This window comes from Gymnogyps californianus, chromosome 6 (genome assembly GCF_018139145.2).
Source record: "Gymnogyps californianus isolate 813 chromosome 6, ASM1813914v2, whole genome shotgun sequence".
Classification (NCBI taxonomy): Eukaryota; Metazoa; Chordata; class Aves; order Accipitriformes; family Cathartidae; genus Gymnogyps; species Gymnogyps californianus.
The window spans coordinates 25,346,808-25,372,221 of NC_059476.1; the positions used below are offsets into that span (position 1 = coordinate 25,346,808).

At 40.7% G+C, this 25,414-nt stretch overlaps 1 long non-coding RNA gene across 1 annotated transcript; it reads left to right on the plus strand.

The window, feature by feature from the left end:
* Nucleotides 1–14,749: 14,749 nt before the first annotated feature.
* LOC127017960 (uncharacterized) lies at nt 14,750–25,078 on the plus strand. The gene is made up of 6 exons (XR_007766663.1): nt 14,750–14,808; nt 15,393–15,503; nt 22,341–22,547; nt 23,473–23,520; nt 24,143–24,210; nt 24,537–25,078. It is a non-coding gene; the product is annotated as an uncharacterized LOC127017960 (long non-coding RNA).
* Nucleotides 25,079–25,414: the final 336 nt, after the last annotated feature.

A 25,414-nucleotide genomic window follows, 5' to 3' on the forward strand; every position in this document is an offset into this window, starting at 1 on the left:
GTGCTATCTGGGGAGTGCTGTACTATGTGTGCTTCCAGAGCCAAGCTAGCTCTAGCTCAGGGATCTCTATGGTTCGTAATCTGCAGTGTCACTGGGCTTACTTTTCCCTGTAATATCATAAGGTAGCTTTGGTGGGGGTTTTTTTGTTGCTGTTGTTGGTTTTTTGTTGTTGTGGGGTTTTTTTTGTGGTTTGTTGTTTTGTTTTGGGTTTTTTTGTGGGGGGTTTTTTTGGTTTACAATTCAGTTTTCTCATCTTCTGTAGTCTGGGGTTTTCCCCCCTTCACCACCCAACTCCTTTTCGCCCCTGCTCCTCCCGTTCCTCTGGATAAACCAGCATTGTCTAAAGAGTTAATGATTAGGAAAAAAGTTACCTTTTGACTTTGGGAACTCTTCACGTGTCAGAACTGATCAGCACCATTCAGATTCTGTTGTTTCTGCTGTTCGTTTGTGCTGGGTTCCAGAGACCAAAGGGCTCTCCAGTGCATGTGTTCTGTCTTGGACAATTAGTCAAGTGTCCCTTAATAATGTCTTCCATGTGCACTCTTAGCTGCTTTTCCTGTAAATGTCTGAGAAAGTTTCTTTGATCGTCCAAAGCACAAGTTCCAAGTGGCTGAAAACTTTTTTTGGCTTTGCAGTCTGGGAGCATTATAGCAAGGTGCAACATCAGTTTTTCCAAGGCAGAACTAGAAAGCCCATCTCACTCACGATGTCTGACAGGTTATGTTTGCATGGCTCTGTTTTTTCTTATGCATTCAACCCCTTTCTAAATCTGTGCTACCAAATCAATAGCAAGTGTAAATGAATGTAACTTTTCCAACTTTGACAGACACCTGGCGAATGATAGGACCAAGCAGATAGTCTGGGCTCCAGCCTTTGCTGTTGCTTAGGACTGCTCCCATTTTTGAGCACCTTTAACTTTGCCGTCTCTACTCATGCATGACTATTTGTCCCAGCTAGTATTCACTCATCATTTCCTATCATGTATTTGCCTGGGGTTCTCTAACCATTCTGTCAGGACCGTCATCTTTCTTTTAAAACATATTTTGGTACTGGCTTAAGACCACAGTGAATAGATTTTAAGGGTAACATGATTTGCAGCCATGCTTCTGCAAAATCTCTAGTGATTCCTAACAACCAGTCAAAAAGTATGTCCATTTTCTCACTTCAATAGTCACTTTAAATAGCATCAACTTCCATAGAACAATTTCAGTGGAAAGTTGGCCCCACACTAACTTGTGTGGGTGCCTTGTCTGTTTAGGGAAATGAGCATTTTTCCCTCCACAAGATCCTGTGAGACCAGCATTCAGCAGTCAAGTATGGGTAGAGCTTGAAATAAACAATTTGTCTTTGGTTGACCTGCCATGCAAGAGGTTGTCAGGGAAAAACTCATGTAGCACAAATTATGTCCTTTTCGGCATCAAAAAATGTTCTGACCAACTGAGAGACCTTCATAAAAAATGGTGGAATAATTCCCTGGAAAAAAAAATCTAGCGTAGATTTTTATGGTTAAAAATGGGTTCTCATTTCTGCAATATTTTATTGTTTTAAAATATTGTCTAAATAACTTGGAGCTGTTTGTTCACTGACATTCATGTTGTCTATTCATAGGGATTTTTTCCCTTTATTTGATATGGTTTCTGTAAGGAAAATAAACAGAAACAAAGAGAAAAGTAAAAGCTCCAATGGCTAGTAAAGGCCCTTGCCTTTTTTTGCACATAAGCTTCTTTGGTCCTGTGAAGAGCATCCTTTTTGCATAGTCTTGTTGGCATCATATTTGCAAAACCATACTTGCAGAAAAAAACCCATATTTACAAATATAGTACCCTATCTTGCAGTTCCTGACACAAACACCCCCCCAAATAGACCTGCTAGGTGCATATGTGGGTCAGACTTCAGTCCACATTGAGCCCTTGGATAATACATCGTCTTTATCTGAAACTTTTCTACACTGGTGCTGTTTTATGACAGGAACTTCCCTCACAGCTTAGCCAGCTGAAGATGATTAGTAATATCTGTGCTATTACAGTGTAAAGACTTCTTTAACTTTTAAATAGTAGAGACCCTAGAGGATTTAATGCATTAATTTCACTAAACATGATAGTTTACTACTACTTTGTTTATGTCTTTTAATAACAGCATCTTTTCATTGTTATAATTCTTGTGATAGAAATACTTTATGAAAAGCCTCAGGTGATAGCTTTGTGCCTCTTCTCTCCAGGTGCAAGGGGGTATATTTTAATGGGAAATCTCAAGACCATTTTTCTGGTGTATGTTTTTCTGCACTTGCAACACTTCATCTGTGCTGCATGCACTGCTGACTCACTTGAAGGTTTCAACAGTGATCGCTCATCAATCATTAAAAGAAACAAGATTGCTGGGTCTAAAATTCATAATTTTTTTTATCTTGGTAAAAACATTTAATCTTATCCAGCAATCTCTGCATTTTAGAGTGCCGCTTTGAAATAATGTGTTATGAAGAATGCAGGGCAATTTCTAAAAAGTAACTACTGTAAAATGTATTGAAACTACATCTCAGTTCAGGGTGCTGAATGAGCAGTGGAGGTGAAATAGGAAAAGAATGTCAGTATTTTAAGTGTGTAGCTGTTAAGTGGGCGCAGGTGTATATGTCTGTGTTCAAGCCTGTGTCTCTGTGCGTGTCATCCTGTGGGGCTTTGTAACCCACGAGTAATACTGGTCAGTGAAGCATGCAGTGCTGTGTGTTGGGCTGTGATCGCAGCTGCCTCATCTCCTACCTCTTCCTTTCCTTCATCTCTCTCCATTTAGAATAGATCTGCATCTATCCCTCACAAATATTTCAAAGGTGACTAAAATGGCTCGGCAGCCTCTCAATTTTCTTATAGAAACTTTCTAGGTCTGAATCAATTGCTGCATAATAACAGTTTCAACAAGTAACAGCTGCAGTCTGGGGATCAAAATTTGTGTTGTGAACTGCAGCGTACCTTCGCAAAACCTTCAGAGTGAGCAACTCTTGCTGTAATTGCTTTACAGAACAAGCTGAAATAGAGGTAATTGAAGTGGTTTGCTTGGAGTTATCACAAAATGAGCTTGTGGGCATGGGCAGAAATGTACCGCATCTCCCTTTTCTTAGGCACATATTGTAACTGCAAAGTTGCAAATTAAAGAAATTCCCACCTGACCTGCTGGCCTGATACATGTGTGACTGAGACTTAAATCTAGTTCTCTCGTTCTCCTGAACAAGCAAATGTTATATAAGATTAAACTTGGACGGAAAGTTTTGATTCTGGCTGTTGAAATCATTTGATGAAACTTAATGGATTTCAGCACCAGGAAGTAAGTGGCCCCTTCACACTTAAAATGAGCCAAGTTAGCCTGGCAAACATCCCCTCATCATGAGGATGTTAGCTTCTGGCTGGGGCTGTACCTCTGAGCCTGTTTCTGTCCTGTGCCAGCCTCTGCTAGCCATGAACTCTCGCTGAGTTTTCTCCTCACCATCTGCATCTCAGCCATGCCTGTCCCTTGCATCTTCCACTTTGATCCGCTCTGTTCTTTCACTCTCTGTCTTTCTGCCTTCCCATTTGTTTCCTCCCAGTTAACATTTCCTCCTCCTAACTGCACATTCATACAGGAAAAGAAAATTATAAAGCTATTGTGATATTTGAGGTTAATGAATAGATTTACTTTGGAGAAACTTCCAAAAGTGCCTCTTCCTGTCTCCTTTTTCATCTCTATAATAAGTAGCTGATGGAATCTACTGCAACGGTCATAATAGATAATATCTTCTATTATTCATTGTTTCAAAGGAAAAGATTGGATTGTTAACCTATGAAAAGTAACAGTAAGGTTGCCTCAATCTTTTCCAGATACATCACTAAAGTGAGTTTTAATGAATTGGTATATTCCAAATAATTTGGAGTAGCTGGAAAAACTACATTTATTTGAAAATGGTGAAGACTTTCTTTTCTGGTGCATTCTCTGAAAAAACAGTTTTTAAGCGCCAACTTAAATTACTCTGTAATGCACGTAACCTTGGATGTAAGTTGAAATCAATGAGACTAAAATTCAAATTTAAGATGTGCTTAATCAGTATCTAAAAATGCATGGTACTTTGTTTACAACCCAGAGTCAGTCCTTCAAGAAAAGCATCATCTTTTGCCAGTGGGTTTGAATTTCAGTCTTTCACTGAGGAAGTGTATAAAAGCATATGATTGCCTTCACCTCCCATTATTTGTAAACAGAGACGCAGGATGCAAAACTGTAGACTGGAAGAATGTTATTTGTTTGCAAGGGTCTGCTTAATGTTTAGTTATGTGAAAGCATTTGTGTTTTATCTTTTGGGCCCATTCCAAATTCTTGTTTTCTCTTCTACTCTGTGTGTATATGTAACACATAACATTACAACCTAAAGTTTAGCTGCTTTGTTTCTTTTTACTTCATAACCTTTTATAGGGCTTTGCAAATTAAATTTGGTAATTGAAACAGACAAGTTTCTTTAACACAAATTATAGCCTATCTTAGAATGCATGATCTGTTTCATAGCCATTACTGTGACTAAGTGGGCTGTGTGGCAGGAGACTCAAGACTCTAGCTTAATAAATCATTGCCCGCTTGGTCAGTTTTAGGCATGAAAGAACAAAAGCATAATATAATTTCTGGTTTAAGGAAAGGATTATCAAGAAGGATTTGTGAGTTGTGTGCAACCCCCTAACCTTCTGGGAAAGAAGGTATTCTAGGACTCACTTATCTTCCCATGAATAAATAAAACAGTCTTGCCAATTAAAAATCCTTTATTGATAACCTGCAGATTTATTTTGTGCCATAGCTAGAATGTGGGTATCACAAGACAAAGTTTAATTCAGTTGTGTAGATCTCCCAGTGGGAGGCAAGCAATGTGTAAAATAGCCCTTGCTTGCTTTGAGAGCGTGAGGTACTGGAAACTGCACACAACTTCCCGATCCAGCTAACCCTGCGATAGACTGTGAAACCATGTTAGTAAGAAAAGAAACAAACAACTCACACAAATTATACTAGAAGTCCAGCTTAGTGATTTAGAGTTTCAAAAATACAAAAGATATATGCAGCATCAAATGGGAATCTCTTTAGAGGTTAAATTAGGATCTTGAATGCATGCAGATGAATGAGGGTGGTTTAATCATAGATGAATGAAGTTTAACTTATTTAAATGGCGTTCTCTGTCTCCACTTCTAATTGTACCATATGGCATCACCTAATAAGAGCCAAGTGCAGATGCCAGTTACATCACAGTATGATGTATTATAAAGCAATCAAATTTGAAGTGAAGATTTATGATGGAGCTCTTCTTTGTTAAAATCAAGCAAACAAAAAAGCCGTCCGATCTATTACGGTCACTGAATAGGCCTCTGTTTTAAAGCTCTTGTTCCAAAGACTTGTCCCTCGCAGTGTGTCCTGCATCCCTAGGAAGTCTCAGAAGGGGTTAAGAGCTGAGGGAAGGATTCCAGAGGTGAGACCTAGCTTTATGCTGTGACCAAAATACTTTGCTCAGGAAGGACAAAGTGGCGAGATCCCGAAGTGAGCTGAGGGGTTGCTCCTTGCTGGTATGCAGCTGATGGAGCTAGAGTGCCCATTATCCTGTTACTTCTGGTAAGTGCATTTAGGAGCCCCATTTTGGGATTATCACCAATTTTCTCTCCTCTCCCCACACACCCATTGCTACATGTTATAAGGAAGTGAAAGAGACCATTCTACTCCTTTAATTTTTACCCCTGTGTAACCCACACTAGAGAGTTTTGTTGGTGTTGTGGGCACTAGGCTTGATCACATGTGACTGTGAATATCTTTAAGGAGATACTCAGTCCCAAAGACCCAAAAAGTGATGGAGAATCACTTGTATGCTTTCATCGTTGTCTGGGTAGTAGTATATGGTTCTAGAAAACTTAGACAAACTTGAAAATTAAATTAGGTGCCATAAGCTTCCTTAGCCTGCCTGTGTGTACATCATCATTAAAAATGAATAACTCAATGAGGCAGTGTTTTTTTTCCTACATTGTCTTCTCATTTACATCCAGAATTCACAGCTATATTTCAGCCAGTCACAGTAACTGCTTGGAAGCTGCAAAATTGTCATTTCTTTCCCTGCTTTGTTACAGGACAGGTGGTGAAATTCATGTTGTTTTTATTTTGCTTTTTTATGGAGCAAAAATCAGCATACCTCTCTGTTTATTTCCTTTTTAATATCTCTATATGATTACTGAAACCTTTAGGAATACCAGGAATAATGGCAAGGTATTTGTAGTTGTTCCTGTGGTCAGAGGGGAAGGCATTATAGTTGATGTTCATTCGCTTGAGTTTGTCTAAAACTCAAAATAGCATGGTAACAGTCTTGGTTTAAGAAATAGCTACTTGGAAAAAATTTCCAATAAGTTTGAGTGACCTACTCAGCATATTTAAGAATCGCTCTTTAGAAGAGCTAATCTGATATTATTTGAAACAATTTATCATTTGATATCAAAGCAATATCGCACTGGAATACCAGGAGGACATCAGCATCCATCTGCAAACAGAAGGATTCAAACAGTAATTTCTGCTATTGCCAGTTAGGGAAGCTTTAAAATAACAGTCACCAGGAAAAATCTGCAGGTGAAGAAATTGCAACACATGTGCATTCTGACTGTCATTTGACCTGTGTGCAAGCATGTAAATCTCCCGTTATTTCCAAACTGAATAATCCTTGGATAAAACCAAAGCCATCGAGCGGAAATAATAGTCAGAACTATGTAGCACTGACAGTACACAGAGCTCACTCTTCTTCTCTGGCTTTTGTTGCACCGTTTGCTGAGCGAGGGGTGAAATAAAACAGTTGCACGAGAGTGTGTGAATCTTCAAGTACAACAGAATGATCTGTCCAGACTAAAAATATGGGGAAAGATGAAACAGGAGGAAGATTAGGGTTGATGTACAGGGCCTGAGACAACGCAGTGACAACACTTTTTTCTCCTGCTGAAGAGAAATGTATGGGTTTGATCAGATGGGTCAAGCTCTGAACTGAAGGATTCCTAGTTCCTCCTCACGTCTGCCTTTGGAGACCAGGATATTCACAAAGCTATTTTGTTACAAAAGTAAGGAAGCGCCCTGGCAAACTCATGCCATGTGTGACAAGAAGCAGATCCTCCCAAGTGGAACAAAGCATACGTTTTCCTTTCAGATTTACCCAAAAAGAATTTTCATTGTCCCTGATAATTCAGGTTCCCTCCTCTCTCTGCATGTTATTTACTGAGAAGTTCAATGTATAAACTCATTTGTCTACTTTTTTTTTGTTGTTAAAAAGTTTCAGGGAAATGATTGGAGAAAGTTAAGCGTAATTATTGTTCAGATTTTGGTCTTACTCCTGAGACTGCCCTCTCTGGGCAAATTCTCATGATGATTTTTCTGACAACTCTCTCTGAGAAGAGAGTCTGCTGTTGTGCTTTCATTCCCTGGCCTCTCCAGGCTCCTTAGTCAATGGAGAGAAAGAAGTTTTTTCCAGAGGAGAAATTCAAAGCATCTAAATGATCCTCCTCTTCTAAATCACCTTCTCCAGAGACTGATCTCTTCCATTGATTATAGGTGGCATGTAAAATTTGTGTTGAAAAAAAAAATAGTGCAATTTCCCCGGGAAGTTTTTGCATAGCCAATGCAATTTTAGGTTTGCTCTCTTATAAGTTGATTTAGCTGCATCTTTCCAGCTCTAGCTGGGGATATCTCTGGGAATGAGTGTAAGTAGTCCAAAAAACCTCAGGGAGTTCTGTCGAGTGGGGTTGCTAGTCAGAAATCTTTTATTAGGTGGCAAGGTGATGAGCCTTTGAAAAAGTCCCCATGCTCTATCGCAGTGAGGAACGCCTGGAACAGCTGTATCTCATGAGAAGCCAATGATCCACAGTTACAGAGGTGTTTGGTCTGTGTTTCTGTGGGGCTGTAGCCATGCTTGTGGATGAAAGGAGGCCTGCTGCCTGAAGGAGGTCCAGTTTAAAGGACATTTGCGTGACAGCTGAGTTGTACCTAATAGTCCTGCTGAAGGCACTAACTCACCAAGAGTAAAAGCTTCAAGATGTGTCCTGAAGTAAGAGGAGGGCATTATTAGTTTTCTTATTTTTAACAAGAAGGGAGTTGCCAGATTCATGTTAGCAGATTCTGGTTAAATCACTCAGAGCTGATTTTCGAGGCAACTGGAGCAGATGTCCAAGTGTCACTGCAATCCTGCTTCCTCCCAAACTATAACCATTGCACAGTTGGCAGAACTGTGGTTTGTGGTTATCTCAGCAGACTCCTGGGCTTGCAGCTGGAGGGGGTTCGGGCAACTCATGGCTAAGCGGGCCCCTGGCTTCCCATGCAGCCTCCTATGTAAGCTGTGTTTCAGCTGCCTGAATGCTGTGCCTGCTGTATCCAGCTAGAAAAACAGAGTCCATGTGCCTGCAAAATCTGTATAACGAGCATTGTTCTGACTGACTGACTTCTCCCTTCCAGTTGATTTCAAGCATCTCTGATAAAGTCATTTTCTTTTCATCACCCTGATGCTGTCACTTACACTAACACCCTAATTGGAGCACCTTCCCATCATCTACCACGTCACCCTTATCACCACAGTGATCCTCCATCTCAGCTCTCAACCCTGTCCAGCCAGCCTGTTCCCCATGCACTGCTCTGTCCTCTCCTTCTAAATCTCTTGTCTGCATGCACAGCTTAAAAATTTCTGCTCTTCTGTTGTCAAAATTGAAGCAACCTCTTACAACATTTTAAGATACAGGCAACAAATTCTGAAAGAGAAGGTGTTATTCAGACTTCCAATAACAAAGAAGATTCAAGATATAATCTGTATATTTTGGGAAGATCCATGAGTTTTGGGTTAGTCTGGGAAGTTTTACTGACAATGAATGTTTCAGCGGAATCTCATTGATGAGCATCTCATGTCACTCAAAATTCAAACTTTCTCCTGTGTGTATACCTGCTACTTTTCTGCTGTTTACAACCACCAGGCATTGAAATCAATACTGTTTGGTTTTGTAGAGGACAATTTGTTTCCAAATTTAAAGTGCCATTTAAAAATCTACTGATAGAAACTTTGTTCTCAGACAAAGAGAGCAAGACAATGATGCTTAAAGTACCTTCCCTCCTGATAGATCAACAATGCATTTTTTTCTTGACAGATATTATTCTGAATACTTCCCATTTCACCTATTTCTCTTCCAGATGATTTTAGTTTCAAAATTACCCACCATCCTTTCTCTACATGTCACACAACTAGAACATTTAAATTAACTGTGGCATGCTTGTCGATAGAACAGAAAATGTGATGAGGTCCGTGTCTCTGTACTACCATAAATTGTTTGAGAACTCTTTGCAAGATTTGTTAAAAATTTTTTGAGGAAAGTTTCCCACTATTTGATCTGGTTTTGGTCAGTATCCGAGTCATGGATAAGTACATTTTATTTTCTTTAAACGGATGTTTTATCTGTCGCATATAATGCCGATCAGATTAGGTAATTCCAGGTGATCTTGTCAGTTTGTTCTATATAAGTCTTTACAGGACAGGCAACCCTTACTGAGGCAGTGCAGGAAATTCATTTATCTTCTGTTCATAGTCATGCTTGGCTGTCACAGAAAATCATTTCTCACAATACCATATGTGCTAGAACCATTATTCTGCTCTATGCTATATCACATTTATTTTATGTTGACTGATGCTTGGTTTTCACATTTTAGATCAAGAGGAGCAATTCCATAACACATTCTGAAGGTGTTTATCAAATCCACAGCTCTTGCCACACTACATCCCAGAGAAATGAAAATAAACGCTGTTGGTGTGCAGTCTGAGACTGGGCATTACCATTTGATACAGGTATTGCAACAGTAGTTTGTTCATTTTAGGAGAAAAAGGAGGTCTGTAAAGTGTGAAACAAGTTGGTCCTCCCTATGTATTATGTGCGATGAACCAAATTCTTTGGAAAGTATGTTAGGAAGAGATAGATTGCCTGCAGTTTGCATTGACTTGAACTGCACATAGACTAGATATTTAAGGGCAGGACTTGACATGCTACCTACAGAAATGACAGGAAGATTATCTTTAAGTGTTGGCTTTCACAGTGCATCACAAACAAATTTTTAAGTCCTAGAAAGTGGCATTCAGCCAGCTCAGGTTCCTGCACAGGCATTAATCTCACTGGGTGACTCTTCTGTGAATAGAGACTCTTACTGATCATGTGATTCAATGCTAGAGTTGCAGAACTGGGCCCTAAGGAGAGAAATGTTTTCAGCTGATGCTTCAAGTGGTCGTCCCTATAGCATGTGTCACTTCATCATCGGGGGTTCCTGAGAACTGCTCAGGGCACAGGTAGCCAGAGTTGCTACTTGAATTTTGTTATTGTAACAGCAATTAAAGATCATGAAGTGGGGGGGGGGGAATCTTAGCCTCAGTATGATTTCTGTTCTTGATTTTTAACATTTGCACTAGATGAGCTTACATGCCTTTGAAAGAGGAGGGGTTTTTTGCTTTGGCATAGTTGTCTGATAGTGCCTGAGCAGGACAGCAGCATCCGTGCCACTCTGTCTAGTGCTATATCTGTTTTCCACAAGCTTTTGTGCCCACACGCTCTTTTCTGTCCCTCGTGCTGCTTTACACCATTTAGAACTGTCCTTGTCCACCACCTCTATGAGGTGCCTCAGGAGTAGTTGATTTCAACCTTTTGTTAGTGCTACCTCCAAGTTACCTGCACTTCTCGATAGCTCTTGTCACAATGGATATAAAGGAAACCTTTGTTTTTTGAGGTTGCTAGACCTTCCCAGGTTGCTAGAGGGATTTTTTTTTTTTTTCCCCTCCCCCTTTCTTGCTTGGGAGGTTGGGCGGGAGTTTCTGCTGTGCACAGAGATCTAAACTCCCTGCAGGAATTAAGTCCTTCAAATTCTAGCAGTCGTTGGGCAGTGATAGAGACAGATGGGTTTTGATGATTTTGCAGTCCTTGTTGAAGGCAACAGCTTGCCCTTCTCTCCTCCATTCTCACAGGAGTAGTTACACTGTGGGTCTCGCTGCTGCAGGATGTTGTGGCTCCCTCTGGACTGGCTTTGCCCCTACATGGCTGCAAGAGAAACTCATATAAGAACTGTCTGCAAAGGTGTGCAAGACAAAGTACTCCTCTGGCTTGAGAAGTCCTTTGAAACTCGGTGTGCTAGAGGTTGAGAGGATATGCCATGGTTTACAGTTTTTCATGTGTGTGCCTGTGCTTGTCTTATGATTATGTTCTTCCTGAGGCATATGCTATTTTTCCTTGCCAGAGAACTGCGTAAGAAGCTAAGTCAGGCCTTGGTCTGACTCAGCGCAGCCGTTCTCCTGTCCCTCTGTGTTACAGCAATGGACTGTGGACAGACCATGCTCCGAGCATTCCTGAGAGGAGGAACAAAGAAAAGGAATCAAGTTCTGTGATAAAACCCATCAAGACCTGGTGTTTTAACAGATCTTTTGCTATATTTTTTTTAACTTGCTCAAGTGTCCTGTCAGCCTGCAAGCTTGCAGAGGTGATCTGGGTATTCTTGAGTGGCTCAGGAAACCATATTTTTTGTTCTTTTCCCCAGACAAGACCCATTTCTATCTAGGATGATCACTACATTCTGCATCAGAACATAGGCTTTTGGCTGCTGAGGTATACGTCAAACAGGACTGATTGCTTAAAGCCAGGAATAAATCCAAGAATTTATACATATGTAAGGAGCCTCTCTGCCTGGTCTGCTCAACCCTAGCAATTTGATTACCTTTTCAAGCCTTTCTTTGCAAGAAGGAAGATCAGTTTTTCTTCTCCCCTCCTCCTTCAAAAATAATCTTCTTTACAGCATGAAAAGCCGTCATGTATAACGAAGGGCCCAGGTGCATGCCATCAATGCTGGGTGGACTTATGCCAAGGAGGAGATATTAAGACCTGTTGCAGACAGAATAGCCGAACTTTTTTATTTTCTTTTTTCTTTTTTTTTAGAGAAAGGATTGTAACAATTTATTTTACAAGACCTGAACTCACCATCCCTACTGGCAAATATGAGTTTTATTGCCCAGTGTTGGGAGCGAGCATATCATATTAGCAAACTGACCATGGCACATCTGTAGTAAAATAGCAAATGGTAAGGATTACAGGAGACCTTGTGACTGGGTATTGCTTAGCAACAACACATATTTAGGTCACAAACTTGGTGACATAATTCACGCTAGGTCACAAACTTGGTGACATAATTCATGCTGGGGATGAATAGGTAGTGTCTGACTACATAATATGCATGATGTTCAAAACAACTAACCCTTTTACTGCCTTCTGGCGACACCATTATCTTTCTGCATTCCTTTCTTTATAAAGCAGTGTTAAGGATGAGAAATTTAACTTTTTCAGAATTTGCAGAATAGTGAAGTTTGTTCTTCTACAAAAATTTTTTCAGATGGAATTTCTGGTTCTCTGTTTTCTGGCTAAAAATATATAGGACGTGTTGTAGTCAAGAGTTAATGTTGCTCTCCAAATCTTGACTTTTTCCCGATTATTCTTCCTTTTTGTGCATATTTTAATGTTGTGTTTTTACATTATGATACGTTATCTTGAATGTTTTGATATTATAGAAGGAAAGTTAGAATTTAGTGTAGTTAATTGGGTTTTAAAGATCATGTCTCAAAGCTGGCTTTCCTGCTGCTAGCGTTTTGAGTCCCTTTTCAAATTAACGGGTCAGGCCTACCCATGTTACCTTATGTCACAATGATCGTGCCTTTGCAATAAAGGCATGTTTGTGGCAGGTATTTTCACATGAGGCTTTTTTTTCTGTAGTCTGAAAATTGATTTTCTGAATGTATTAGTTTTTCAACTTTAAATAAGCATGTACTATGTTACTTTACATTATGTAGAAGTCCTACGGGAGTTAACAAAGAATTTGTTCAGTGCTTTGTGGAAGACTACTGTAAGGATATAATCACATCCCAAGAAATGAGCATTGTGTATGTCTACAGTGACTTCTGGAAGAGAATATTGCCTAAATGCTGTTTGAGTCTGCCTTTGTCCCGGGATGGATACATGTGTGGTTTGTTCTTAAGAGAACAAACAAGTAATACAAAATATACCTGATCTCAGCACCAATTTGTGTTAGTTCTTTCAAAGCCTTGATGTATTCTCCTTACTCTTGGCAGAGAAGTAACAATACATTTTTTAAAACAAAATTGCAAATTTTCCTTCCTAATGAAGAAAAGTGTGAGGTTACAGGGTCCATCATCTCTTTTAATATAAATGATTTAAATATTTAGAAAATGTGACGGGTGCCTTTGGCATCCTCTGTTTTGGAGTATTCTGTAAGGCTGAGGTACTTCAGTGTGATGTTTATGACTTTCTCATGCAGTGATTTCACTTGCAACTCAGGAACGGTTCTAATAGGTCTTTCAGGACAGACAACAAAATTGTGCATTGTGGTATGGCAGGGATTAGCTGGAATTTGAATACTCTTCCTTTCCCCTCCACCGCTTTGCCAGGCAACTGTTGAAAAGTGGTTTTAATTGGCTAAAATTTTATGATTAAGCACAGTTTTCATAGCTGGTTGCAGGGTACTGCCCTCATGCACAAAACTGCATAGCCGTGGTTCTGAAATGGGAAACTGACCATTTCTTTACTTCACACAAGTCAAAAAACAGCATTAAGAGAGGTTTCACTCAGGCTAAGCTTTGTAAAGGGATTCATATTTAAATCAGAAGGAGGAAATTATAAACCCAATATTAGCATGTGAGTATCATGTAAAGCCATAAAGGTCACAATTTGTACCTGAAATTTGTGGCTTCTTTTTGGAATTTGTAACTTTATCAGCTAAAATATTTCTGATTATATATAGTGCATGAAGTGTTAACTAAACTAGCAGCTCACATTGGTATATACGTGGGTGAGCACTGTGAAAAAGAAAACTTGCAACCTGCTTACTGTGTCCAGGAGACAAGGCCAAACTCCAGCATGTTTTAACTTGGACAAAAGTGTCAGTGTCATTAGTAGGTCTAATTAACACTCTTGATTTATGACAAAACAGGCGTAAAATATCTTGCTTATGAAAAGAAATGGTGTGTGTGTGAGTTAGTGTGTGATAAGCATCTGGAGATGGGCTCATCTGCAACTGTTGAAAGAGCAATATATTGCTCTTCATATATTGTCCATCATTTCAGGATCTTAATGTCTTCCCAAGTGGTCTTGTCACAGCCATCCTGCGACACCACTGGGGAAATACAGACAGAAAGAAGGGAGGTCGTTTGTTCAGTGTCCTATAGGAACCCAGCTCCCCCAAGTCCTGCTCCTTTGTCTTGATCAAAAGATTGCCCTACCTCTCCATAGGCATCCAATGTGTGTTTCAGCTGTCCCTCTCTTCTGTGGGGAACCCTTTCTTTCAGATCTAAATCTAGCTCTGTTTCACACACAGCTTGGCTTTTCGTGCTGCTGTTATCATAAATTACAAATCTGGAAGGCTGATTCACCCAGTGGTAAAAACTGTTATTGTTACAGCCTGGGAACACAATACTGTTTCAGGAACGGAGACTTGGTTTCTTTTAGTTTGGGAGAACCTTAAACCTTTGCCTCTGTGGTAAATCCCAGCACCTTATGGCCTGAATGGCTTTGTGTAACTGCAGAAACAAATGACTACTGCCAAGCTGGCTTGCTATCTAGAGGTTATGGAGTTGGGGTCATCTGAAATCTAATATGCAGATGGATCCCAAGATTTTGTCTCATTAGCATGATTTTTTTCAATTTTTTAAAATTATTTTTATTTTAGGGTCTAGAAAGTGAATCCTTCAGGGACAAGAAGAAAAACCTGTTCCCATCAATCTAGGTAGGACCCTGTTGATTGCCTAGGTGCAACAAGTAAACAGTTGAACTTATTTTCTACTTGCCGGCAAAAGAGTCTCTGCATCCTCCAAAGGGTTTGTGCCTACACAGCACAACAGAAATCCATTCCCCTAGTAAGACAGAAACCACTCATGGAATGGATTTAGTGGCGCAGAGCACCCATTTATAGCACCCACTGCAGTTCACACCCATCGTGTGGCTGCAGGGGCCATATGGCAACTCTCAGCTGTGCTGTTCCTGATTCAGTTCCTAGCCTCTATTGGCATGTAAACTGCACCTAATTCTGAAATGTTGGTCATTCAAGGGCCATTAGCCTGTTGGCCTTCGAATCTCATCTGTGAGAGCTTATTCTTAGGAGGAATAAATAACATCAGGTTCTTCTCCTTTCCATAAAAGGCAATCCCATAGCCTTTTGCAGGGAGCCCTCCAGAGCTCACAGGAGGTTTACTTAGCCCAGTCTTGTCCTTGTCAATAGACATTTTGGGGAAGAGTTAGGAGGGGAAGGTTTTCCCGTCACATGGACTTGTTTGTCTTGCTAACGGAAGAATATTGGTGCCGTCTGTTCAGTAGGTCTGCGTGAAAATATTGGAACAAACACCCTGAGTGCTTGGACCAAATTTAGCATGAAGACATGACTTCAGTGCTGTTGGCTGCTTTGCTGTTGCATCAAGTTGTTTGGTAAGTCTCTGTTTATCTCTGTTTCCTAGCTTGTGTTGATTCCTTTATTGGATCTTACTTTACCATCTTTCATCACAGGAAACTGTGTGCATGCATTTTTAAAAAAAACTACAATAAAATGTTGTATCTCTAAAAGGTACATGTTTTTATTGCTACATGTAGACATTCAGGGTGCAGGTGTCATTCCTGACACAGAACACCAGCCTAGGTCTTTCCAAATAATTCAGTATTTGGATTGGTGGGGGGTGGCGGGGAGGGTTGTATGTTTTTAAGTAAAACAAACTGTTAAATTGGGAAGCTGACAGAAAACATTGTGCTAGAGACTAGTACCTAGGCATATCAGCCTCTTGGCTGATGGCTGTATGTCCCTCATTTGGAGGCCTTTTCTCTAGATGCCTTTCATAACATGACAGTAGCAACACATATGGATTCAAATTAATCTTTTCCAGAACACCTTTTGAAAAAACCAGTTAACCTGTGGAAAGGGAGCCAGCCAGAGACAGCTCTGAAACTACACATTTGATCTGAATATCTGCCTAATGCAAAGGTCAGACACAGACTGCATCTGGCTGCCATCTTTTGAATGAACCATTCTGGTCCCGCTCCATGTCCACTCATGCTCCTGCAGGGCAAATATGGAGTTAGGTTCAAGTCTGAAATTATTATCTTCTGCAAATATGAATCCTAGATCCTAAAAATCTCCAGCTTCTGAAAATCCATCTATAACACCTGGTACTGGGATGCCTTGAAAGTCTGGCTGTGAAGCCTCATCCCACTAACCTAAGCAATCTTTTCAAGCCTCTTTTTTTCTAATGGACCAAATGTGTCCAAACCTTTTAATCTTGAGAACCTTTGGATCCAAATTTTACTGTTTTGCTTTATTTCTAAAAATGCACTAGTTGCTTCTCAGGCTAAGATCAGTGAATCCACAGCATTGCCAGGGACAGCCCTTATAGCACAAGGGAATATGTATCCATGTTTCTCTAATGTTGAGCTTCAGAAACACATCAAGGTCTTTCCCAACATCTCAGTTGATGCTCACAAATTTGGAATAGTTTTCTGCTCAGGGGAAAGTGACTTACAAAAACAAAATCTGATGAAGTAGCCATCATGATTTATCAGGAAGCACACTCTGCTAACTGCACCTGATTTGCAACAACAGTGTCAGAAAAAGGAAGCAAGGGAGAGAATGGTTAATTCATCGGGGGTTTTTGTTCATTCGATAAATGGCAGCTTGTCCAGGTGCTGTGTTAGAAATCAGTTTCAATTTTATTAAATAATTGGAGGAGGAATATATTGCCCCATTCATTCAAAGTCCATTAGCAGTAAGGGGAAGCTGGCTGCTTCCCCATAAGACATGCAGGTGTTGCTCATATTCTGGCTGCTATAAATTGCAGAAATGAGGATGGGGGCTCAGGCAGTGAGTGGTGCGATGGAGCAGGCAAAACAATTAGAATAAACCTCCGGGAGGATCCTCTCCTCTTTTGACCTAGGAGCATGTGAAGTGTGTACCTAGTAGTGTTGCCAATTGAGATCAAAGCTTCAAAATGGCCCCTACAGTGTAGCAGACTGGTTACAAGATAAGTGCACAAAGAAGTAATAGAGGCATGGAAAGGATGGTAGCTTCTGAAGCTTATTGGGGAAGATGAAATGAAAGGAGGACAAGGCAATTCCACCAAGTAGTCTAAGTGACAAACTCTTTAGATTCTCAAAAACCCATTTGGCTGTCACCCAGCCCTGAAGACACATGAAATCCATTGATGTTAGTGTTGTCAAAGCCCCTGCAAAGGACCAAAAGAGCTGCTTGATGTTGAGACTGCTGACCCATTCAGGCTCTTGCTTGTATCTAAACCCACCCAGACTCACGGATTAAGCGTTCATGTGCCTATTCACTGGACTAACACCAATAGGCTTTCTCAGAAGACAGGATCAAGGTAGGACCTAAAACCTAGGCTGCTGGAGTAAAAGGGAGCACGTACTCTTCTAGAATATGTTGGAAAAGACCGCAGCCCTTCCTTGTTTCTGAAAAATGGGAATGTAATTCCAAGCTTCATACTCAAGGCTGTGAGTTTTAAATGGCAGCTATTAAAGTCAAGGTCTGGGAAGATATCTTTTTAAATTGCAAAGAGGAATGAGAAGTTGGAAGACGTAGTCTCCTCTGAAGTCCCTGTTGGCAAGCTCAGTTTACTCCCTGTTCGGGGTGCTGGTTTTAAGCACCCATTTTTTGTTACCTTACTCTCTCCACACACCATGAGCAAGACAGTATAACAAATATTAGAATGCAAGATTCCTGCAAGGCCAGGTCTGTCCTGCTGAGTTCTTCAGTGCTCAAGTTCCTTTCCAGGATAAACAGAGGGAGCTTTACTCCTTTCAGCTGTGATTTTTACCTCTTAACATCACTAGTGCAGTAGAAAGCAAGTGACCTGGTTATAAATTAAGGTCAGAAATGCTGCGTGTGTGCACATGGTTTCTACCATCAGATAAATACACAGATAAACATGTGGTAGCTATTTTAATTAATCATAGCCTGGGAGCTTTGCCCATTGTATTCCCAAGAACAGTGCGCAAGATGCAGCACTCGAAAGAAATTCCACACATTGCATCAAGTGACCCCTTACCAAAAGCATGGCTGAGAAAAACTGTAATTTCCTTATTAGAATCACATGTCAGCACCTTGCCAACTACATTCTTGAATGCTCTTCAGCTCTTTTTTGCACTTGTTGCCCACAAACACTGCACATAAACCCTTCTACAGGGTGACTCACAGCATTCCGTGTCAGACCTCTTTCTCTGAAAAGACTGTGCTGGAGTCATTTGATGCCGTGTTTGCTAGTGCCCTGGAGGCCTCCAGGCAATCCCCAAGTCAGCAGAGTTCATGTTACCAGGGATAAGTGAGCTGGCACTCAGACTGCATGCCTGCACAACTGTGACTTCTTTTCAGTCATAAAGTCATTTCCTAATTTATGTGGAAATTATACGTTGTTCACCAAATATAGGAAACAAGTCACGCTGCAGTCAATATTTTACGGGTGCTCTATGGCCAATTCTGGTTGTGACTCATTCAGAAGTTCCCTTTGGCTTTGGTTCTTCCTAGCTGGGCTATTCACAGAAAGCAGTGTTTGTATTTGGCAGATAACCTTGTTACAAGTGGGAGTAAACACTAATTTTTTACAGGATAGATAATTGCCCAGGGGAGCAATGCTCACCTGCTTTCCTCTTTTTCCCCTTTTCTTCCTCTATCTCCTCAAAGTCTGGATTTCTGCCTTGTGCAAAGAAGTTTCTCAAAGAGTTAAGAAAGTGGAAAATACTAAGAGGTTCAGGGAAGAAACAGTTTCTGGGCAGCACCTCCAGGGATGTTGGTTTTCAAAACCTTGAGGTCTATATTAAAGCCAGAACTTTGCAGAGTGAGGTTTTTCCCTTTTTACTCTGGATCCAAGCTTACACAGCTCCCTTCATGTTTTTGGGGAGCATTGCTTCAAAGAAGCTCTAGACTGGAGAAAGCCCCTTTTAGAATGGGGGATTGGGGTTCTCCAAAGTGTAGATCTCCAGCGAGACTGCTAAAGAGAGGTAGCGAACTATCTGAATAACAAGCCTGTCTATGCAGATCCTTTTAATCTCAGCTCACTCTCAAATGATTAGCAGGGTGTCTGTTGTCTGAGGAAGCTGTGCTCTACATGTAGTTGACCTTGCCTGCACTTTCAGGGCATGATCAACCAGGTTTTCCCCTGGACCCCAGAGGACTGTGTGATAGGTCTCAGCATGAGGAAGCAGAACAAGATCCTCCAAGGGGAGTGTACTTGGCGGTTCTCACCATGATGGGAGGTGAAGTTATGCTATCCAGATGAACTCTCTCTTACTACTGGAAGCTCAGCATTCCCTGATAATTTAATGAAACTGAAGCTGAAAAGTTAATGTTTAAATTCATTCTGTCTAAAAGATGCATTTAAACTATGAGTCCTTATCTCTGAATTTTTTTACTGATAACATGCGACGCTTTATAATCTTAGAATTCACATTTTGTGCAGAGAGAGCTTGAAATTTCATTGAGGGTTAGGGTGGTCATGTCGAGTGTATTACACTCATTTAGGAGTGTATTTGAAGACAGAAAGTGAGACTTTGAAGACTGAAGAGCACTTTTAGACCCATAAATTAGAGCTCAGCAGGTGAGAGGCTATGATTCCAGAAAGATAAAAATCCTCTTTGCAAAAGAGAGAAAAGATTTAACCTTTTCCAGTTTCTGTTTGGATTTGAGGGAGAGTACAGGCTGATCACTAGAATCTAGTCATATCTATTCTGGATGTATCAAGTTGCACAACTGGTCTCTATTGTCTGGTGGCTGTGTGAGCACACACAGTGATCACTAGCATGTGTATTTTTTGTGCCATTTCATTTGTGAACTCCGGTCATCTTGTATGGACATTAGGCTGCAATGTCAGCACTTCACGCTTTTCAGAAAAAAAGAAAAACATCATAGGGATGGAACAGGAGCTCACCTTCAAACTGGGAATCCACTCAGCACTGGAGTAGTTCAGGACATGGGAATACTGGAAACGGGTAAAATTCATATTGACAGATTGCTCAGCTGGAATAGCTACTGCCTGCTTGAAAGCCCAGTCATTCTTTTGGAGCCACTTTAGGTCACTGCCTGTAATGCCAGTAAAGGCAGCCCAACAGTCAGTGAATCCTCCATCAGATTAGGTTTCTGTATGTTTCCTTTGGTGACATCAAGAGACAATTTGAAGAGAAAGCCGACAGACCTATTATTATACTGGCACAAGATATGGCTGCGATCTTTCCAGTGTGCCTAAAATAAGCCTCATCTTTGAAAATGAGTTACTGTGTATGCCTATGGCTCAAGGGCAGCCCTGGGAGAACCCTCATTCTTGCACAAGATACACAGAAAGAAAAAGCCATCACACATCTCCCTTTCCTGTTAAGGAGTTTTAGTTCTGTTCTGAAGCCAGAACCCTACAGCCTACATAGGAACAGAAGTCCAAATTACTGAAGTTATTTTGATAATGATATCATGTCTAGGGCAGGCTTTGAGAGTGCCCATGTCAGATACATAAAGTGTCTGGGGAACTTTTGGATCTCATATGTTACCAGAAATTTTCTAAACTTTTCAGTCCATTTTCCTTGTGCTCTTTAAAATGAGGCCACCACAATAGGAGAGCAGTATTTCCCAATAAGCAAAACTATTTTATAAGCATGAACACAATTCCTCTGTGTTGGTGTCCTTCTGTACATAAACAGCCATGTTTTGCATCCTGCATTTTCCCGTTAAAAAAACCCCCACAAACCAAGCCACAAACTGTCAATGGAGCACAAAGAAGCTCTGCTGTGCCAGCTAACGAGCTAGCTTGGTGTAGCATAAGGTGTGGGAAAGAAATGAATGTGGCTTGTTGTGACTGATTAAGAGGGGCAACGAGGGAGCATGGGGAACAATGAGTGCATGCTGTGTGGAGTGTGCATAGTCCTGGAAAGTAAGCGAGTGAAATGCTGCTGAAATATTGATAGGGCAGATAGGATCTGGAATGATTGACGGCATGTGTGTGTGTCTTGGCAAGTTTAATTGGATTTGTTGGGGTAGAGGGTGGAAGAATGTGGTGCATTTCCTTTTATGGGTTTCTTTCAGTCTTTTCTTTTCTCTCCTATAGAATTGACATTCAATGCATATACTTTTCATTGTCTGCATAGAAAACCTGGTCTTTATTCCCCTAAATTTTAAGGTTGAGGGAGCTGCGTAGAGGGGATGAAGAGATGTAAAACAACTTTCATTGCATCTTATTTACTACTTGTCTTCACTCTTCAGTGAGTACTCATGCCTAGTGAGAGTGGTAACTTGGAGGGAAAAAGAACATATAATTGAATAGTGGCTAAATGTATCTCAGTGTTATGATGCCAGTTGTAACAGGAATTCTGCCTTGAGGACTTGTTGTGTATATGCTCTACTTGAGTATTACTGTGCTTTTCTTTTTGGCTTATCATCAGTAATCAGAGTCCTCTCATCTTGCCACAAGATTTGAAGCTGGGACTTTAGGCACAAAGGTGTTCGGTTATACCAAAGTGATAACGTCCAGATCCTCCAAAATGCTGATCAGCCCAACGCCTGTTTGGCCTCCTAACTTCCACTGAAACAAATAGATGTCTGTGGGGAGCCACCTCAGTTGCTTTGGTCAAAGCCTGAATTCCCAACAAGTTGCCAGCCACGGCGTATGTGGGCTTTCTTCTGCAAGGCTGTCTCTCAGCCTTCCCCTCTCCCTCCTGTCTTTCTCCAGTGTGAGTATCCTGTGGTTTTAAGCAGAACTGTTGAACTATCTGTTCTCTCCCCAAGTCTGATTTCTACTTACTCTGGTGTAAATCAAGAGTTCCCCTGATGTCAAAGCTAGCAAGCAGAAAACCACCCTGGATTTCTGATCCCTGTAAACAGTTTTTTTGTTTCTATTTAATAAAACAAACTACTTTTATCGGTTGTTTGTTTGATATTTGCATTGAACTTACTGTTAGTGAAAAGTCCCAGCATGGGAACTGCATGGATGGTAGCTGTAAAAGTTTTACCTGCACTACTGGGCTTGTGTGGTGGGGTCCTGACCTGGAGGGACACATCCATTGCAAGTAGGGAGAAGGTATTTTGGCCTCCCAGTTCTTAGCCTTTCACTGCTATAGGTTAACAAGCAATCTAGTTATTTCACACAGGAATGCAGATCTGGAATGGACATCATGTCTGCTGTCACAGGTGCACTTCTCCAGCTCCATCTTAAAATTAGTCAAGTTTGTCACTGTGACTACAGTTACAAAGTTACTCCCTACTCTGACCTCTGTGCAATTTCTGTTCAGGTCTTGTAGGTCAGAGAGCTGATGCTGAGGATGAGAGCTTCCAAGGTATTTCAGAGAGAGAACCCCAATTGCTGCCTCTGGGCTCAACGGGAGAGACGCCTGCCTTCTGCAGACGTGTGAGTGAAGGAGCAGAGAATCAAGGAGAGCTTGCCTTTGTGTGGGGAAGACTGAGAACTACTGACAGAGGACACTGCATTTCATCAAAGGGTAAAAATTTTCGCTCTGGGTTCAGCTTGACTCACTAGCCAAAGACTTGGTAATCCCTTTTCAAATTTGTGAGCTTTCCAGGCCCTCAGGCACATACTTCAGACCTGTTGCCTCTTCCCTTCTTTTTGCTTCACTCTGCCCCACAAGCAAACTTAACAGTCTGTGAAAACGGGTGGGTAGGTAGGTATAGGGAGGGAGGACTTAATGACATGTTCAGTCATCTCTGAAGAGATGAAGCCAAATGTGTCTGGTAGCAGAATATTTTTGGAGCAGTTTGTCTGTTTTCAAATAACAAGCTTAATGCAATAATGTCATTACACAGCTCTAAATTCAAGGATGTGTTTTCACTGAAACACAATAGAAGCTAAGCTATCAGTCAGATACCTCATTTTCATTGAAGTAACAGCCAGTTTCACTGGCAGAAGTATTTCTGAATTTTTCTACTCTTACTTAAGGCTGCTTTTGGCATGAGATAAATGTATCTTCTTGAGACTGATTAAAAGACTTCTGGGGGGAAAAAAAGGTGGAGTATAGGAGAACATTCACTGTCTGCTTGCTTGTTTGATCTGATATGTTTTTATTAGTGTGTGTGTGTTAAATTCAATTTCTGAGAAAAATTATTGATGCAAGAAACCACGCATCATTTTTCTGCTCTGGATGTTGTACCTCCTTTCTTATGAAAAGCCTGAATTTCAGAAAAAAGCAACAGAGCTAATATTCACGAAGAGTCAACCAATGTCTTTATTACTGCACTAATCAACAAACTTCTATCTCCTGCTTGCCATAAATGTGTTTCCCATTGCCCCAGATGTTAACTCTATGGTCAGTTCTCTTTATCTTAGCACCCTCTGCCGTGGACAGCTATAATAACATTGTATTTAATTATTCTTGGTTTATAACTTACGTATCTCTTTTTGTACCAAAGGATCTACAAATGCAACACAGCTTGTGTCAATGGAGCTGCATGTATCTGGTATGAAAAATGTATTCTCTTTATTGTGTTAATCTGGAAGGTAGCTTTTTTCAAATGTTTACTGAAGAAAAGATGTGTAGAATACAGATAGAAGGTTTTAAAATGTTCTAGATTAGAGAGGATCCTGAATCAAAATCTTAATCTTTGCAGAAGAGAGGTGTAGGCTTGCAACCGTGCTTAAGTCTGGAGATCACCTCCAGGTTGCACAGGCTATAAGAAAAAGGTTATATTTGTCATGTTTTGTTCCTGTGGAACATGTACTGATCATACTATTTCTACCTCTGGTGTCAGATTTTCTACATGAACAGGGGCATGTGGGATAAAATTTGCTTTGTTGGCTCTCCCTTATCCAGACATTCTCTCTTGCCAGCACAGTCCCTAGTTAGTTCTTCAGGTCAAGGCATCACTTGTGCCAGCAGGACTGGACCAGGACGTGGCCCATTGTTTCTTCTTATTTTTTTGAAGAGGATACCACTTTGAAAGTGTCAGAATAAACAAGTGAAAAGCAAGTATATCTGCCTAATTTATAAAGAGGATTTTGCAGGGATCATACTTTAAAAATCAAACTTTGTTACTCTATGTTTTCAGTAACTAGTTCCATTTTTTAATCTCTTGGTGACAGGAGACGAGTAGATTTGATTTCAGCAGAGATATAGCCTGAAAACTGAAGGAAGAAACTATTCCTAGTAGGTAAGCTATGGTCAATTCTTCCACATTTGTTTACAGACAGAAAATCTCCTTTTCCTCCTTAACGAAGCTTCTTATCATAGATCCTCAGATGGCAACACCGTTTCCAGTGACCCTTTCTTCTCTTTCTCCCTCGTCTCACATTTAGAACCTTTCTCCAACTCCTGTTAGGCTTGAAGGCTAAGATGGCTATACCAAAAGGATGCTTTTGAAAAATGCAATCATTTCAGATAACACATAAGCAGTTCTCTGAACTTTCAGTGTCTTCCTTTAAATGCTTAAGTATTTGTTATCAACCGTCTCTTTATATTTTCTATTTTGTCTTCTAGAAAGCAGCATGTGTAACAGCAATAATGGTATGAATCAGTCATTTCCCTTCTCACTCCTCCAACTCCATCTGCTGATCACTCATATGAGAGCTCTAACGGCAGAGCTGCTGCTAAGGATTGTTGAAGACATGGAACCGTGAAAGCCTTCTTGTCAAGCCTCCAAGAGCAAATAGCAGCAGAGATGAGATTTTAAATACATTAGTAATAATACCGTATTGATCTCAAAACACTTTACAAACATTACCTAATTAAGCTTCAAAACAGTGAAGTAAGTTTGCATTAATAAAGCCCATTTAGCAGATGAAGAAGTAGAGGTAAAAAAAGGGTAAGTGAAGTGACCAGGGTCAAGTGGTGAGTGAAGGTCAGAGAAAGGTGTCCTGATTTCTAGTTGTTCTGCCTTTCATGTGGTCTCATTGAGAAAATTTTTGCAGTGAAGCTTGCAGCCATTTCAAATTGAATCGTTTGGAATGTTTTATCACAAACCTGAGCACTTCTTACAAGAATCAAGATGGTATAAAACCTCACAAAATTAATAAATGTGTTTAGCCTCTCAGGTCCAGCTTTGATTGATGAGGGGCCATGTCTGAAAGGGAAGGGGGGGGGAAGCAGTGACTGTGGGGTTTTCTGTGTTGTGAGCCTTTCTCTTCTCATTTGTGTTGCTCTGGTGGTGCTAGCTAGATAGAAAACTGCCTTAACCTGCAAAATGGAAGTTCACGTGGACTTGACACTGACGGCATGCATCTATCCCGCCCTTCCGATGGGAGGAGTAAAGCCTTCTCAAGGGATTGCTCTGCTCCGGTGATCCCAGCCAGTCTGTGCAGCCTCGGGAGCTATTATAGAGGGGAATGGCTTAGAGTCAGTGGAGCAACCCTGGCTTA